At 49.2% G+C, this 17244-nt stretch overlaps 1 protein-coding gene across 14 annotated transcripts in view; it reads right to left on the bottom strand.

Annotated features, from left to right (window-relative positions):
- The window catches only part of ABLIM1 (actin binding LIM protein 1), a 211667-nt gene that overhangs the window by 142080 nt on the left and 52343 nt on the right, over positions 1-17244 (bottom strand). The window contains exon 1 of one of the 14 annotated variants that reach the window (XR_014444664.1): positions 11953-12321. The exons of the other annotated variants lie outside the window; for them this stretch is intronic. The gene's annotated coding sequence lies outside the window, so the exon portion shown is untranslated. Of the gene's footprint in view, positions 1-11952; positions 12322-17244 lie in introns of those variants that run through there. 14 annotated transcript variants of the gene reach the window in all.

The raw sequence follows: 17244 nt of genomic DNA, 5'->3' as shown, positions 1-17244 counted from the left end.
TTAACATTGGTCCCGACGCGACCGACGCGATGCCCCCGATATTTCCATAGACTTCAATGTTAAAAAATATTTTAACATTGAAATCTTGTCGGGAAAGGTAAAATATCGGGGGCATCGCGTCGGTCGGGACCATTAACATTGGTCCCGACGCGATGCGACGCGATGCACCCGATTTTTGCATAGGCTTCAATGTTAAAATATTTTTTAACATTGAAATGCTGTAAAAATGTGAAAAAATGTGAAATGGGCCAATATGACCCATTTCACATTATAGATGTCCCCGTCGTCACCCCACGATAGACGCCAACCCGAAGCGTGGCGAGCGCAGCGAGCCCGCGAGGGGCGGCGGTACGCGTCCTCCGACCTTTTCATGCCCTACTATCCACGTCGGCGTGGAGTGAGAATAGAATAGTGTGGCGAGCGCAGCGAGCCACCGAGCCCGAAGCGTGGCGAGCGCAGCGAGCCCCGCGAGGGGACGCGGATACCTTCACAGTTATACGCGTCCCCTTGCGGGCTTCACAGGTGTCCGTGGCGACGCGGACACCTGTGAAGCCCGCGAAGGGACGCGTTTACCTGTGAAGGTATCCGCGTCCCCTCGCGGGGCTCGCTGCGCTCGCCACGCTTCGGGCTCGGTGGCTCGCTGCGCTCGCCACACTATTCTATTCTCACTCCACGCCGACGTGGATAGTAGGGCATGAAAAGGTCGGAGGACGCGTACCGCCGCCCCTCGCGGGCTCGCTGCGCTCGCCACGCTTCGGGTTGGCGTCTATCGTGGGCTGGGGTTAACGCGCTTAAATTTGGGGGGGTTGGGAATTTTTTTCATTGAATCCAATGTAAAATTGGGTCCCAGGGACCCAATTTACATTGGATTCAATGAAAAAAATCGGGTCAAAAATCGGTCGGTCGCGTCGATCGCATCGCATGCGACCAAATCGCATGCGATGCGATCGACCCGATTTTTCCGACACGACCACCCCGATCTGAATCGGTGTGGCCGTGCTAGGAAACAAGTACCAAAAATTGTAGTGTCCCATCGTTGCTGATGAAATACACATAGAAATAGACCTTAAAATCAAAGTGGGAAAATATTCGTGTTTTTAGGTGTGATTCGTAGGCATTTACGACTCGTAAAGTGAAATTTCACGAATACGAGTGGGTAGTAGATAATGAAAATACGCCTGGTCTATGTTAAAAATCCAAGATTTCTATTGATGGTGTACTCTGTCGTATTCATTCGTATTCGTAGATTTCAATACGACAACGACCTTACGACATCACGATTTGTACAATACACCTAGTACGATTTCACACATATTAACAATAGTAACTATTGAAAACACGAATACGACAAGAATTTACGAGTTCACACCTAGAAATACGATTTTTTTCCACGATTTTACTTTAGTAAATGTCCCCCCCCAATGTCTAGGTGACCACTATAGGTCAAAAGGTCGACAGTAAAAAGGTTGACTATGTCTAACTGTATACTTGCCTACTTTTGAAAACTAGTTTCAGGGAGATTATAGTTGGCAGTAGAATTTTGCACAGCGACCCAGTAACCCCTTCCCGACATTTGACGTACATTTACGTCATGGCCGGGATGTACTTCCCGACGCATGGCATAAATGTACGTCATGACTTTAAACTGTCACCGCGTCTATAGACGCGGTGACAGAGGGACGATGGCTGCTGTCCCTGACAGCAGACATCTTCCCTCGTAGCCCAGGGAGGGCAGCGATGCCCCCCCCCCCCCATCGGCGATTGCTGCGATTGGCTGTTCAAATGTGAACAGCCAATTGCAGCGTTTTCTGTGTTCTGTGTATAATTTTGTCTCTGCTGCCCCCAAGTGTCCAAAAAAAATAAAAGGAGGTTGAAATAATGATGGTAAAATAAAGTACACATATGGTCTTTGTTAGTTATTAACTATTTTGAGTGGTATGATTATTTGTCTCACAAGCAGAAAATTTAACATTTTGCAAATTGCAAAATGTTCAATTTTTTTACGACATTTTGGTATTTTTCACAAAAAAAAAAACAGACTGTATCGATCAAAATTTACCACTAACTTAAAGTACAATGTGTCACGAGAAAACAATCTCAAAATCACTGGGATAAGTAAAAGCAATAAAAAGTTATCCCCACATAAAGTGATACATGTCAGATTTGAAAATAAGGGCTCTGTCAGGAAGGCAAAAACAGGCTGCGGCGGTAAGGGGTTAAGGGGGCGTGTCATGCTCCACACAAAGGTTGTGGCGAGTTCCTTATATGGGTGTATATGTGCTTAATTGCTTGTTGCAAGATATTTCTAGATAACATTAGTAACTATTGACTATTGGGAAATGTATCAAGAATTGATAATAACATCGCTGCCAGCAATATTGGATTATTTGTTTGCAATTATTTTCTGTTATGTTTAGTTTCTTCTCTCTCAGCACAACACACCTGATAATAAATGTGATCGCTATGTAATAAATTCAGTGTGCAAATCCCATCAGGTTGTATATATCTCTGATTTCTTTTTTCCCCCAAAAAGGTAACAGCTGCATAAGGTGGGTTAGGAGAAATCAGGGAGATTGCTAGACTCTTCAGGGAGAGAGGGAGATTGCTCCTATTTCAGCGAGTCTCCTGCAGAATGCAAGAGGGGAGGCAACTATGCTTAACTGCCATGTTAAAGGCTGGGTTTGAAAAATGGCAGGTAGGGGCGGATTGGCTGGTTGCACTCTCTGGAGTCTGGAGAGAAATAAAGTAGCCAACCAGTTCCTAACTGTCATCATTTGTAACCTGTTAACGTTTCTTTATTGATATTTTTACATGCAGTAACCGCACGCTGAAGCTGGCATTGCCCTGGACATGTCGTATGCGCCCACAATCCCACTCTGGCATGCACCCACTCTCCCATAGTACCAGTACTAATGCTGGCATTGCCCACTCGTTCCTCTAGCACTGCCCTGGACAGCTGTCGTACACTCTCCCTCTCTCCCGGCAACTACTGTACACTCTCCCTCTGAGTACAGCTGTGGCACCCACTCTCCCTTAGAACCCGTACTAAAGCTGGCATTACCATGCATAGCAAAATATGGGTGCCCTGCCAGGGTTCCGTGGCTTATGAAGCCTGCACCCAGAATACGAGGTACTCCGCTGGTGCTCTGACTCCAGGGAACGTGGCTCAGTTCATAAAAGGGGCATTATAGAGATGCGAGGTCCATTCAGACACAGACGCTGACCTGGTAAAAGCAGATGCTGCTGACGGTGCTAAGCTCGGCGCTGAATGGAAAGCTCACAAGTCAGTGTTTTCTGCTAGATCTGTTCCCAGCAGGGAGAGGAGGGGTACGGGGAGGTCACACTAATATATGGCTGAATTCCCTGAGTGTTATACACAGAGGACTGAGCACCGCTCCCAATAATGCTGCTACTGTCCATTAGGGTTTACAATCAATTCCTTTACAACAGCACACCCGGGGAGAGATGCATCAAAGATCAGATAGAGATAAAGCGCCAGCCAATCAACTGCTATGTTACAGGCTGTGCTTTAAACATGACAGTCAGGAGCTGATTGGTACGACCGATGGTGACATAAGGACACATCGATTGGAATTATCACGTACATTGGCGCTAAAGCCTGGTGTCTCAGTCCTTGCATATTCAGACACACAGATGTACACAGGGGAAAGTGTTTGCGGCATTGGCATGAAGACGCAGACATGCGATCGCCAACAGTCGCCAGTTGGTTGCATTTCTGCGCCCACCTCTCAGTCACACCCTTTCTGTCCAAACCAGTGAGGTCATTTCTGTTCAATTTCAATGTCATCATTTGTAGCCTGTATTAGGAATACGCAAACATTACCAGTAGCGGCCCTTTCCCAGTGATGCCGCTGGTTACCACTAAATTGAAAGGCTCAGTACTCGCCCAGAAAGCAGTGTCGGATTTACCATCGCTGGTAGAGAAATATCTCTGCACATAAACATCCCAAACAGAATGCTACAGCTCCGAGCAACATGAGTATTAGACGGATCCTGATCCCAATTCCCACTCACTACATCCCACGTCACAGGTTGTGGCGAAACGCGCACAATTGGACTGGGACTTACACTCCTGCCAGATTAATGTACATTAAATCTTCATCCCACATTTATTTTGTAATAAACATTGGGGCTTATTCCTGGTTGGGCACAGACATAGCCGAAGCTGCGCGTTTCGCCGCAGACACGTCTGCGTCATTATATTATTGCTGCTACAACGTCTTTCTTTGGCATGGATTCCTGCATCTGAATGCGCAAGGGCTTAGACGCCCACTTTAAGCATCCTCACACGCATTAATCATTATCATTGCGTGCCTCACTCCCATTGGATGCACCGTTTCTGTGCTACCGTCCAGGAACAGCTTTCCCACATCCGCTACCGTGCATCCAAATCTGGGCGCAGCTCAGATGCATGCCCTAAAATAGCTCCACCACGCCTGACTCGGGCCGATTGTGTGGAGGCGGAGGAATATAATGGTATTCTACTGCGGAGTATGAAAGTATTATACCATGACAGCGACTCCAAGAACCCACTCTGGGAAAAAGCATAGTCCTATCTATGGTATTTGACACACCAACATGATAATTCCAGTCATTCCTACCCGAATCCTGGCCCTGGCACAGAGAACTGCTTCTAAAGTCTCAAACCTGGTGCACAGGAGCAGGGGCGGTCAATCTTAGCACACCTGGACATGGAAAATATACAAATCAGGCGGAAATTCAGATGGAGGAATAATCTGTTGGGCAGATTTACTTCTAGTTATTATTAAGTTGCATTTTATTATTTACTATTTTTGTGCAAATTCATAACCTCTCTCCTGCCTCACCCGGGTGTATGCAAGTCACAAGTCGGCTGTAAGTCAAGTACAAGTTCTAACACAGTCTAAGGTTGCCCGGGACTGCGGCTACCCATTGAGTACAGTCCGATGCCTCACCGAAAAAGCTGGATGAACGTATTCACAGCCTCTGTCCCACCATGTCGACCACCTGACCAATTCCTCATAGGGTGCATTCCCATCACACCTGTGCCCAGGTGCGCGTCTCTGTAATTAGATGTATTGGGACTAACACAACTCCGTAGGCGCGGCTGAGGACGGTCGCATAAGGCTTTCCATCTAATTTGTACTAGTTACAGCACCCGATATAATATAAATGCTGTAAAGCATTAGAAAATTCTACTTCTACAGATACTATCAGATATCGCCAGGGCACTAGAGGCCTATTTAACTAGACTAGGACCCGCTCGGTCTCTCTACATAACAGCCACACGTAGTTCTTACCCAATGGGAGTCCTGGTTCTGTCCTGAGGGCTGTTCAATGAGACAGAAGACGGTTACACTGCAGAAATTCTACACGTTCATACAATTATCACAAACGCTTTTGTCGGCCATATTGTTAGGAGAACCATAGGGGTGACCATCAATTCCGGGATTGCTAGTTCACGGATTGGATTTATCCCCCTAAATACTGGCTGAGGCCACAATATGGGCGACATCATTTACGTGTTTCTCCTCACTTCATAGATAAATGTAAGTCTATAGTTACTTTTATCCTGGACGGAGTTTGCGGTGTGCGCTGAGGCCATGTGACGTCAGCCACCAGCCCCAAGCAGACATGGACACACCTGCATTCTGACCGGAATGCACAGTGTTTCTACGGACGTGACCACCATTTTTGTGGGCGCGCCCATGAAACGCTGGGCGAGCCCCAGCCACCTCCCCCCTGCCCGCCCATCAGTGAACGAAAACGCCCCCCACGAGTGTGGAAGTCGACGAAGGCGATTGTGCATGCATATTCGCGCATGTACTATGTACTAGCCAGGGGTAGCGAATTCGGATCTGAGCGACCACATTTGAATAACCCCCTAAGTTATGGGCTTACCCACCACATCCAGGTGACCTCCCCATAGGGCAATTCCCTAATGTTCTACAGACTAGGGAATGTTAGGGACCTACCTGACGATGAGGTTATCTGGACGTGGTGGGAACGCCTATAACCTGGGCCAAAATTATGCTAAACCTTTATTTCATTGCAAAATGTACTATAATTATAATTAGTAATGTTTGTTGTGTGTGGCACTAAAAGTCTCAGCAGGCTGCCCGTCTCATTACAGCTAGTTAGGGTGTGTATTTTAGTCCCCCTCCCCCAATAATCTATACAATCCCATCAATACATTTCTGACATGATCAATTCCGCAAAACACATTTATAGCGTATAATTTATTCCATATATTGTGCATTATAGAATATTCTGAGAATATCAGAGGCATTAATATGGGTCTTGCCTGCTGTGACCACCAACAACAACCCCCCTCCCCGGCAAGTGCATATACAGTAGGACGCCATATATAATGTCTATGGGGACCTAGTATCATAATAACACCAGTGCAGCACAAGTGGTAAAACGGAAGGTGATAATGCACCAGCCAATCAACTCCTAATTGTCATTTTTCAAACATGGGGCAGAGGTATTAAGCCTGGAGAAATGATAAAAGTGGCTGGTGACATTGCACCAGACAATCAGCTCCTAACTTTCATTTTTCAAACCCAGCCTGTAACTTCACAGGTAGGAGCTGATTGGCTGGTTCGTTATCCCTCCCACTTTATTCACTTTACCGGGCTTAATACATCTGCCCCATTCCCCCCCTTCCCCCCTCTCTGGGTTGTAAGACAGAAGCAAAACCCACATTTCCCTACTCTCCCGGAACCTGCCGGAGACTCTCCGATGTTCTGTCAGTCCCCTAAGCTCCCACAAATGAAGCGGACAGGATGGGGTTAATAATGCTGGGAACGGTAGGTAGGGGTTGGAATCGGAAGCTGACGGTTACCATCCATCGATGTTCCCGATCTGATGGAAGTACTTTCTCCATCGAATTGCAGATGGTTGCCCGCTATTGGATGCCGCTTTCCGATGCCCGTCCGATGGCTGGCAGCTTGCAGGATACCCAGTAGTGGAGCCTGCAGCCCAGCTTATGTGCACGCATTGGCTAGCTAAGCCACGCTAAGTGCCACAGGACTCGGTTGGAATCAGCCACGGATGGCACACCTACACTGTACACCTACTAGGATCCCTGGCAGCTTACACGGTATATACTTGAGCAGGCTCTTACTGGTCATATCAGAAAATTCCCCGATCTTGTGCCAAATTCCTCGTCACAGCTCCAGGAACAGGAGATCCCCAAAATAAAACACTATGATGGAAAGGGAGGGGGGTTGCGGAGAAAGCATTATCACCTACACAATCGCTCTTTTATTAGGGCTCAACTTTGACTGATCCTCTGGTTGTAGAAATAACTCAGAACACGTCATTACCCAAGTTTATCACCTGCCAGAGAGAGAGCAAAGGTTGTAAGTGTCAGTCACACGCGCTGTGCGAAGCACACCCACTCCACAATCAGCGCCAATGTTCCAGCTGGGACATTATCCCTCTGAGTCATGTGCCAGTCACCTGTCTCTCTGCCCTACATCCTACGTACAGGGCACGGGCGCCGAGACTGCCAGGCAACGGGCAAGGACAGGCTTTGTGATTGCAAATCCCTCTAACAGCCCAACAGATAAGTGTGGGTGAGCTTTCCTGTGCCACCCATTAGTGCCCTCATTACTGGGCAGCGCTGTGGGAGGGGGAGAGACAGCGTATACAGGGGGCGAGGGCACTTGTTTCAGCTGAGGGGCAACCTTACGGTACTTTGGGCCGATGTGGCCCTGTCTGATGGTGAGGGAGGGCACGTGCGCATAGTTGTTTATGTGCAAAAGCGCAGAGCAAACCCAGAGTGACAGGTAGGGGGTTGGTTGCTGGGGTCCACCCAACGTTTCATAGGCGTGCCCACAAAAACAGTGGCCCAGAGAAAGGCTGTGTGCCTCTGCCTGCTTGGGGTGATCACATGATGTCAGCGCACGCCCCAAATTTGTCGGCGAAGCGTCCATCAGGAAAGTAACGCATGCAAGTGAATGTACATATCTGTTCGCAACGTAGCGTGGGGGTTCGGGTGGCGGAGTGGGCGTGCGGCCGGCGGGGCACAATCGCCTTGCCTTGCGTGGAGAGTGGACCGGAAGAACAGAGGGTACTTATGTTTTAGCTTAGGCTACGTTGTCAATGTCGCCATTGCCGGGCTAATACATAGGGAGATGCCAGCGGGTCTTCAGCGGGCGGAGGAGGGAGATGCCGGCGGGGCTTCAGCGGGCGGAGGGGGGAGATGCCAGCGGGTCTCGGAGCGGGGAGACGTGTCCCAGCGGCAGTATGTAATTCAGTGTACTGCCGCTGGGGGACCATGCTTTCCCGGCTCCCCCAGCGGCACTACGCTAATTGCGTACATTGCTGGGACTGTCATGGCAGACCTGCGGGGAGCCGAGTGCCGGAGGCACCGTTAATGGCAAGTATATTACACACACTACACACACACTACACACATACAACATCCACTATCACAATCATATCCCCACCATCCACGTGGGCGTGGATTTAATTTTACAAAGTGTGGCGAGCGCAGCGAGCCACCGAGCCCGAAGTGTGAGAGTGCAGCATCCCCTCCCCCCGGGGGGCTCGCTGCGCTCACCATGCTTCGGGCTCGGTGGCTTGCTGTGCTTGCCACACTTTATAAAATTTACTCCACGCCCATGTGGAAAGTGGGGGTATGACGTGGATAGTGGGGATATGAAACATTATGTATTAGCACAGCTCCAAATACGTAAGTTACGTAGTCTACGTAGCCAGCATAGTGGTGTTTTGGTATTCTCAATACACCACTACGCAAACTACGTAATGGGCGCCCTGCTAATACACAAGTACCGAATGGAGGGTTCTAATCCCTGTTTACTGAGAAAAATATATATTTTGTGAATTTTACAAGGTATACAGTATAATTTTTTTTATACATTGTATATATATTTTTTTTACAAACTATTTTTTTTTACATTTATCTAGTAACTTTATTATTGCTTTTTCACCGCACAAATATCCAGAGCAACCAAAAAATGAACCTTTAATGCTCCAGCCCTGTAGCGCTCAGCTGCCCCAAATACAGTGATAAGTGATCAGGGCCGGACTGGCCATCTGGCACTTCTGGCGAATGCCAGAGGGGCTGATGGCCAGGTGGGCCGATTTCTACTTGCAAGGTAGAGGCTCCGCCTCACGATCTGCGCACAGAGAGAGCCGCTGGACTTGCAGCTCTCTCTGTGTGCCACTGAGGTCCAGGAGAGAGGGGGAGCCGGGAGAGGCAGCGGGTGCATGTGTTCGCGCACGTGCGTCTGCATGCGCGCCCATGCACAAATGCCAGGGCCGATTCGGCGGGCCTGTCCTTTGCTGTAAGTGATTATCGTTATGCTTTCGCTACGCAGTAATAAAACACAAATTAATCGTTGCTCTTTGCTGGTAAAACAAAGGTCCCCTAAGATTTAAAGTTCAAAACACTGGAAAGTAAAGGTGGCCATACATCAGAAAGATATTGGGGCAGATGTATTAAGCCTGGTGAAGAGATAAACTGGAGATAAAGTGGAAGGAGATAACGCACCGGCCAATCAGATCCCAACTGTCATATTTCAAACACAGCTGATTGGCTGGTGCGTTATCTCTTCCATGTTATCTCCACTTTAACTCCAGTTTATCTCTTCTCCAGGCTTAATACATCTGCCCCATTGTACCCAATCATACAATCTCAATTGATTGTAAGATGGATTGTATGCAGATTGTGTGCACATCTTGTGTACACAATCATACAATCAATCATAAGATGGATTGTATGACTGATTGTATGATGGATTGTATGCAGATTGTGTGCACATCTTGCATACACAGTCATACAGCAGATGGATTGTATGACTGATTGTAAGATGGATTGGGTGTAGATTGTATGTCCAAAAACCGCCAAGGACTGCCGGGGATTTCAAGGGAAATTGTACACAATCATGAGCGCAATCGATTTTAAGATCGATCTTTCTGATGTATGGCCAGCTTAACAGAGATGCACAAAGCTCTAACTGTCATTTCTCAAACCCAGTCTGTAATTTGACAGTTATGAGCTGATTGGCTGCTGCTTTATCACCTTCCACTTTATCACTTCTCCAGGCGTAATACCTCTGCCCCTGATTTCTAAAATATACCTAAGGGTGGCAAGTAAGGACCAACGTTATATAGAGACGTTTCCTAATGAGCATACGGGCCTTTATGGGACGTGGCTGGCACCGCTAAGCGGGCGGTGGCCTGTCACTGCTGTGTGTGTGTGTGTGCAGTGTGTGTGATACATTCCATAGGTAGTATGTCAGGAATGTTACTGTGCATCTAACACATGGCACACGGGGGGACTTGGCATGACACGTGCCATCCCAGCTGACGGGCAGACATGTGCCCCCTCCGGTGTATTCAGCTTTTATAACACATTCTGGAGAGAGACAAACACACGTTACAGCTGGATGAGAACTATGATCACAATATTCACTGAGAAGCATATGCTGATGGCGGATAAACACCAACTGTCTCATCTGGTCCCAGCGTCCCGTATGTTGGTATTCTCGCGGCTCGCTCACGTCTGTACCAGCTCATTCCTCCCTCAGCTTCAGTCTGGAAGTTACTGCTTTTTAGGAAGTTCTATCTGGTAGGACACAAAGCAACAGGTGCCTGCAGGGGCGATAGAGCATCACTGTATGGGGCTGATTCAGAGGCGGGCGCAGGCGTAGTCTACTGGCGCTGAAATACTGACTGGCACAACATTGGTGGCACCATGGAAACTCGCATTAGCACCACGGCAGCCTGTCCAGGTTTGGCCTCCTAAGTAAAAGGTCCATTGTCTGTCTTTGTTACCACTTTCACCGGCACACTACGGGCCGTGGCATGTTCAGTCTATCGATAATCGTCCACTGTACAAAGTCGCAGCTGTGCGATCAGGACTGAATTTTCCCCCATACTACAGCAGGCAAACATCACAGACACCCGCGCTCACGTTGTAAGCCAACAAGGGCCATCAGGAACCAATGAAAAGGCCTAAAATCTCCGTAACATGGCAGAAAGACAAAACTGTTTAGTATAAATGTACAAACCACCAATCGGTGTCATCAGAGCATTATCTAACAGCCAATTATGGTTCACCGGTGTCAGCCGTAATCACCACCACCGGCTAATCACACCCACCGCTGTCCAGGCAGCTTCTCCAGGTACATACAGTACCGTGCGCCAATCGCCACGTGCGACATACCTGGTGGTTGGCACGTTCTCATCTCTCTTTCGCTCCTGTGAAATGCTTCGAGCTGTGATGGCGCAGAGTTACAATTCTGCGCCGTGGGTGCGTAATTGGCGCACCAATTGTGGCACAATAGTTGAATGCGGCTATATCTGTACTTGTCTTTTACCTACCTGGCGGCGCGTGTTTGTACCTGGGCGATCATGCCTAGGCTAGGCCGGCCCCACCCCGGCTATACCAGAGCCCACCAATGCTAAATGCGATGTCACCCAACATACCCTCTGCCCAAAAGGTGTGCTGCCTACTGTGCAACAAAGCACAACTAACACTACAGACAACAATGAAACGTAAAACCCAATAATACACTAAATAGTACTAGGACAGTTTAAGTACAATAGATTACAGCATCAGTGATGTGCGGGGGGTGGGGGGGGGGGACAAGAGGGAGTATATAGTGAGAGTGAGTATACCAGCATTACCCCCCCCCCCCCCCATTGTAAACATTCACTCACCACATAAAGAGATTATAACACAGATCATCGCTGACATCTCAATGTGACACCTCTCATGTACCACAATCAGGGGCACCAGGCTGATCGTAGTGGTTCTGTGCCCCTGCCTGGTAATATGGTACCCTACCTGGGTGACCAGGGCATGGAGGAACACAGCGTATATTACAGGCAGTGCAGCTTGTGGCATTGTGTCTCCTCGCTGGCTGTACCCCCAGCATGCCAGTGTCTCAGGTGACCCTGGGTAATAATTACCTGTCTCGTCTTTCACCATGTCCGCGGTGCCAGGTCAGGCTCTCTCCCTGCGACAGGACTGGCAGCCGGTGATGGCAGAGAGCTGGGAGTCTGCGGCAGACGGGCAGCTCTGGCTGAAGGAGGCGGCTTCTCCTGCCTGCGATGAGAACTAGCAGCTTTCTCCCCAGTGGACTCTGCTCTGTGTGTGCTGGGCTGCAGCTGCTGGGAAACACATGCAGGATTCCTGCACCCACCGCACCCTCCATCTAACACTGTACATTCCTGTCCTCCGCTCCCATCGCCCCGACTGCTGGCCTGGCAGTCACAGCCACCTTCCAGCAGACACAGAGGACGGGTCACTGCCTGGCATGGGCGTCAGACGCTGCCAGTCGGCACTGACAGCAGCAGACGTTCCCTGGGTTCTCCCATGTTACAGGCGGAGTGGGGTGCGTTATGCAGGGAGAGTGCCTGCACCATCATAGTAGCAGTTACAGGGTTATTTACAATATTAGGAGAAGTCCAGAGGGGGGAGCGGATTATAATAGTATATCAGCTAGTACAGGGGTTCTCAAACTCGGTCCCCGGGACCCCACACAGTTCACATTTTCCAGGTCACCCGATAGGAGCACAGGTGCACTCATTACTCACTGACACATTTTAAAAGATCCACAGATGGAGCTAATTATTTCACTTGTGAGACCTGCAAAACGTTCACTGTGTGGGGTCCTGAGGACCGACTTTGAGAACCTGCGAGCTAGCATGAAGCTTCAGTAAATACATGTTAAGACCATACTTGCCTACCTGACACTCTCCATGAGGGAGAAAATGCTCTGGTCCTGGACTTCCCTGGTAATGTATGATTGCCAGCACCTGTGGTGAAACACCTTTCTTAAGGTGACCATACACGTTACAATTATTGTATACAATATCGCATCTCATCGCAATCGGTTTTGTGATGAGATCTAGTACAAAAAGTACTGCATATACTTTTTATACTAGAGCTTATCTCATCGCAAAACCGAGATGCGATATTGTAACGTGTATGCATACCTCCCAACTTTCATTGTGCAGGATCCGGGACATAGCTGATGCACGCCGCAGGCGAGCCGACATTTTCGGGGGCCTAATTACGGGGGCGTGGCCTATACTCGGAGCTATTCAGCGAGGCCACGCCCCCATTTTGCCGCTATGGGGGCATGACCCAGAGGCACTGTGAGCCTCTAGCCATGACCCCAGCCCCCTGGCTGCGGGAATAGACGCTGTGCGCATGCGCACAGCGTTTATTCCCCACTGCTTAGCAGCCGACAGGGGGGACTCCTAACAGCCCCCCTCACCGCGGGACACTGCCGGCCGCGGGTGGGACAGCGGGACAAGCCCTAATAATCGGGACTGTGCCGCTAAAATCGGGACTGTTGGGAGGTATGTGTATGGTCACCTTAAGAAAGGTGTTTCACCACAGGTGCTGGCAATCATACATTACCAGGGAAGTCCAGGAACAGAGCATTGAGTCCCTCCTGGAGAGGGTCATGTTGGGAGGTATGCACTGTGTAGGTCCTGAGGACCGACGTTGAGAACCTGTGAGTTAATATAGGCTAAATGCTTTGGTGTAATAAGACATTGGGAATGACGGGTGGGCACAGTTGACAATCTCCAGCACCAGGGCTTACAGTGGTGGAACTCATTTACCTCTGCTACGTAATTCCGCCCCTTCCCCTCCCAATTAGGGAGATTCCACCACCAAACCTGTCAATCATCCTGCTTATGGCAAGTGATGTAAAGCCGATGCTGGCCTACATCGCAGGGAATACTCGTACGATCCGTGCACATTCGAATTCGCAGCCGAGAAAAACGGTCTGAATCAGTATTGGGTACATTTGTGTGCCTCTAACTGTTCACATAGTTTATACATACTTACCTATAGCCTAGTGTATATGCCCGGTTGTGCACTATGGGTCGCATGCGACATTTTCTACTGTGCGGCCAACCGGAAGATATTGCGTGCACCCACGGTGAAAGATTGGCAATCTGCTATTCTACAGGTGTGGGGAAATCACCCAAACCATTGCCACAAAAGTGCAGGAGTGTACCCGGCCTCACCCCTTGCTGCGAGTCCATACTGAATGTCGGCATTTCACATGTGAGCATGTCAACATTCTGCACACACCAACATTTTCAATGTCGACAAATTACCAGTCTCAATATAATAACTGTCGGCATTGTGATGTCATTTTCACTACTTGAGGGTGATTCAGGTTGGTTTGCAAAAACCAACTCCTTTTCTAATGGACAAAACCATGTGCACTGCAGGTGGGGCAGATGTAACATGTGCAGAGAGAGTTACATTTGGGTGAGTTATTTTATTTCTGTGCAGAGTAAATATTGTCTGTTTTCTTTTGACACTGCAATTTAGATTTCAGTTTGATCACACTCCCACCAAAATGTAACTCTCTGCACATGTTACATCTGCCCCACCTGCAGCACAGCATGGTTTTGTCCATTAGAGAGAGATTTTGGTTTTGTGAGCCAACCTGAATTCGGACCCTTGTGTATTTGCAGGTCCTGTATTCAGCCCAGCCTGCCCAGGACCCTGTGCCGAAGTGAATCACGGCTGGTTTATCTTATCTGCGGTTCCTGTGCTGGATCCCTGGCCCTCACCATGATTACACAGCTAATCTACGTGACAGAACACAGACTCTGTACAGGACACCAGACGTCTCCCAGTACAAACACTGCGCTGGTCTATCACATACATTTGACCACATTTGCTCCAGTCAGGATCTCCCAGAGGGAAGGTCTGGAAGGCAGGCCCCAAATGTACTAAGGTGTGAGAATCAGAAAGTTTTTAGGAGAGTTTACATATTTTTTTTAAAAGTGGCAATCATTTACATGGCAAAATCAACCCGGGGTTTTCAATGTAAATGATTGCCGCTTTTTTAAAAAAAAATGGGTAAGTTCTCCCAAAAACTCTCACTTTCTGATTCTCACACCCTAATACATTTTTCCCCAAGATTAAGCAGGGTTGCCTACTTCAGTCAGGCACGGGGGGCGGGGTCACAGTCAGGGCAGGGGGCGGGCTGTGTGGGGTGACATTGGGGGGGATGAGTGTGTGGGGGCAAGGTCAACATGATCACGTTCCCTGTGGCCACGCCCCCACTATGCAATGGCGGTATTTCAGGCAGTGCACAGCAGAGGGTGGGGCTACAAAGATGTGATTAAGGTCACTTGCTCACATAGCCCACCCAGCTGCGCACGCGGGTGGGGGGTGGGGTTGCTGGGTCATTCTCATTGTTCATCCCCTGGTGAAGCACTGCGCATGCGCGTATTCTCAAATGCGCACGTGCACGGCTTCTGTGCGGACACCTTTGCAGACTTGCATATTTAGCGTGGGGCAGGGGGAGAGGCAGGATGGAGCCAGGTCCTGTGACGAAAACGCTGGGCGTCCCTATGCAAACGTAGGCTGGCACCTGCCTTCTGGGGGAACGTCAGCTGCCCGTCTAGTTCTCGGACCCGGACGCCGCCTGTCAGCCCAGACTGACTTAGATTAGCGAGCAGGGTAGAAATCATTTGATGGTCGGCATACCCTGCGAATCGATGTTAATGCAAAACATCCATTTGCAAAGCGGCGTGGATATTTTCTGGGCATCGGGGGACGGGCATTCGCCCACCTGGCAGGCGGCTTTATAAGGCTCACTAAGCAGCGAAATACTGCTGGTTAGCGAGCCAACCAGAATGACCCCCTAAATACATTGTCCTCAATCACTTTCTTTGTTTAAAGTCTGTTGCCCTTGAAAATGACACAGCATCACTACAGAGCCGAATCAGTCCCGAACGCAGGGCTGCAAATTCCGGTGGTTGGGAAGGAGAGACGCTGGCGTCAGCAGCAGACTGACCTCCCCACGGCCATCGCAGCGCAGAGTAGCCGAACACGGTGGGGAACCAATCCAAGGTGAGTGATTGTGAACGGATGTCCCCGATACGATCGCAGCCCTGCACATGGGCGGGATTTCACTCTGGTGGGGAGGCGGCTTACTGATAGGCCCAGCAATCAGGTCTTATATGAGCCACTATGTCCTCTGTATTGGGGGAGGGGGGTTGGGATCATTTGGTCTACAGCATGATGGTCGACAGTAATTAGGTCGACATGGGTCTAAGTCGACATGGTACTAAGGCGAAGGGTCATTAGTTAGACAGGTCATTAGTTCGACAATGTCTATGTTGACAGTCAAAAGGTCGACATGGGGTTTTTCACTGGGTTTTTTTAACCTGAATGTCAACACAGTCGACATGGACACAGTTTCAAGTGCACAGCATCCCCTCGCTGCGCTCGGCACACAATTTTATTCTCCCACCACGCCCTAGTGGATGGTAGGGCATGAAATACCGCCTGTCGGCACATGTCGACTCAAAAAAATTGTGAAAAACCCCATGTTGACCTTTTGACTGTCGACCTAGACATTGTCAAACTAATGACCTGTTGAACTAATGACCTGTCAAGCTAATGACCTTTCGACCTATGTCGACCCAGACCCATGTCGATCTAATGGTGTCGACCTAATGACTGTCCAACATCATGCTGTAGACCAAATGACCGCATCCCACTGGGGGCAGCACTATCCAGCTCTGTGCTGCGTATCCCAGGGAGACCACCGGCAGGAAAGCCCAGGAGTCAGGAAATGAAAGTATGTACAGTAGTAAAAGCTGCAGAACAGCTCCGGATAGTGTATAAGGTGGAGAACCCCAGTAAGTAAATAACACACCAAAGGCCAGAGGAGTATAAATAGGAAGACAGGGAGATAACAGTATCACAGCAGGGTCAGTACTTAGCAGAGGTGGATAACACAATCAGGGAGTAAAACAACAGCCGGACCAGTTCTGGAATGCAGCAGGTGGTTGCTGGGGAGGGGAAGGGGGGGGGGGGGGGGGGGTGCAGGGGGGGGCACTTTATGTGTAGGCTTTGTATACTGATAGTCATCACCCATGTGCACTTTTACCTACAGTGTACTAGGTGCACAAGATACGCTGTATTAACTGAATGCAGCGCCGATGATTGCGCAGTTGATTCTTTTCTGCAGCGTAAATTACTCAGGCTGTACGCACAATGGCGCAGTCGCATACGCAGGCGCAGGAATTAGGGATGGCAGGGCAAATCACTGGGTGTTCCTGGGCGGTGTGCGGGAGAATGCCTAATGTCAGGGGTTCATTATCTACCAGTTACTGCCCCTGATATCTCTGATACCGTGCGTCCGATCCTGTACTGTGACGCTGCGTATACACATTGGGCGCTTACGGTTAGTAATCCTGGCATAGCGTGCG

The sequence above is a fragment of the Crinia signifera genome, chromosome 6 (genome assembly GCF_055691185.1).
Source record: "Crinia signifera chromosome 6, ASM5569118v1, whole genome shotgun sequence".
NCBI lineage: Eukaryota > Metazoa > Chordata > Amphibia > Anura > Myobatrachidae > Crinia > Crinia signifera.
The sequence above is the reverse complement of the archived record's forward strand: the minus strand, read 5'-3'. Positions and strand labels throughout refer to the sequence as shown.